This window comes from Alexandromys fortis, unplaced genomic scaffold (assembly GCF_014885135.2).
Source record: "Alexandromys fortis isolate MF-2015 unplaced genomic scaffold, M_Fortis_MF-2015_v1.1 scaffold_120, whole genome shotgun sequence".
Lineage (NCBI taxonomy): Eukaryota > Metazoa > Chordata > Mammalia > Rodentia > Cricetidae > Alexandromys > Alexandromys fortis.
The window spans coordinates 654,264-655,999 of NW_026067999.1; positions in this window are offsets into that span (position 1 = coordinate 654,264).

Below are 1,736 nucleotides of genomic sequence, written 5' to 3' on the forward strand. Positions count from 1 at the left end.
ATCTAACTGAAATATATCTCTATATATCTAGAAAATCTAATTAACATGACTACAGGCTTAACTATTAGCGATGATTATCCATTAACAACCTATATTTCCTAATTATACATTACATTTTAAATGAACTACACAATCACAATACCTTAATCAAGATCAAAAATACATATACATATAACAAAATTGACCATAAAATCCATACCAATGCAAATTATTCATATCTATAAAGAGGCCTCCTTATAACATTGGGAGATAAATAAGCAGACTGAAGTCATTCACTCTACTGTTCCAAATTCATATATATACTCTGATCAGTCTCCTACCTGCCAGAGTACCAGTCTATATGGTACTAGACACTAAGGATGTTTATTCATTCCCCTGGCACCAGTGAGACAGTGCTATTTGCCTTTGAATTGATGATCCAATGTCCAATGAGACTAGTTAGTTACCCTGGACATAACTACCTTAAGGGTTCAAAAAGTATACAAAGAGACTTAACAGGATCCAGGGTGCCAAGCCCTGACTCTACTGTGCTTCAGTATGTAAGTGATCTTTTACTGGCAGCACTTGCACTAGACATTGGGATATCATATCTCCATCAAAAAAAAAAGGGCTTAGCCCTGCAAGGGAGAGGTCTCCTCTCGTGGATAAAAGCTTTTTCAAGGTAGGAGAACTCTCAATGTTGTCCAGAAAAAAGCTATTCTCTGGATCCCACTCCCCAAACCAAGAAACAGGCATGTGAATTCTTGGAGGTGAAAGAATATTGCAGCCTCCAGATTGCTAGGTTTGCTAAAATAGCCCAGCCCCTTTATTCTTCCACTGCAGAAGATCAGCCTTTGAATTGGGCTGAAAGAGAGGAGCAAGGTTTTCAAGAACTAAAGCAGGTTCTAACTAGAGTCCCAGATCTGACTCTAGTAGATTTTACTAAATTGTTCCACCTTTTAATCCATGACATTTGAGTCACTGCAAAGGGCATTTCAACTCAGACCCAGAACCTTGGCAGAGACCTGTAGCATATCTGCTCAAGCATGGCCTCCCATTGGTCATGCTGTTTGTACACCATACTCACAACCACTATACTAGTAAGGGAAGCTGATAAGTTGACTCTAATGGCTCCCCATGCTGTGGAAACCTCCTATGAGGGGCAAGTAGCCAATGAATGGCAAATTCCTATATTACTCAAAATCGAGAGTGTTACTTGATAAGTCCTGCCTCACTTTTATTCTTATGCATTTTCATCCCCATAAAACTGATGTCTAATGTAACATGAGCAGGCAGGCCTGCTTGTTTGTTGGGGTTTTCTGCCTCGCCCAGTTCCCCACAACTGTTTAGCCCCAAAGAAAATCACACATAGGTCTCCATAAATTATAAGCTGATTGGCCCATTAGCTCTAGCCTCTCACTGGCTAACTCTCACATCTTGATTAACCCATTTTTCTGACCTATGTTAGCCATGTGGCTCAGTACCTTTTTCAGTGGTCAGATCACATCCTGCTGCTTCGGTGACCTGGGCAGGAGTGGGAGGAATCAGTTTCCTCCTCTCCTGTTCTCATTACATCATTTCTACTTCCTGTCTGGGTTTCCTGCCTACATTTCCTACCTGGCCAATCAGCGTTTATTTATAACATGATTGACAGAGTACAGACAATTCTCCCATACCACTTCCCTCTCTCTTTTTTTTTTTTTTAAAGAAAAATACCCATAGTACATTTTTTTGGAATGTGGGTGTAGTATTCCAGG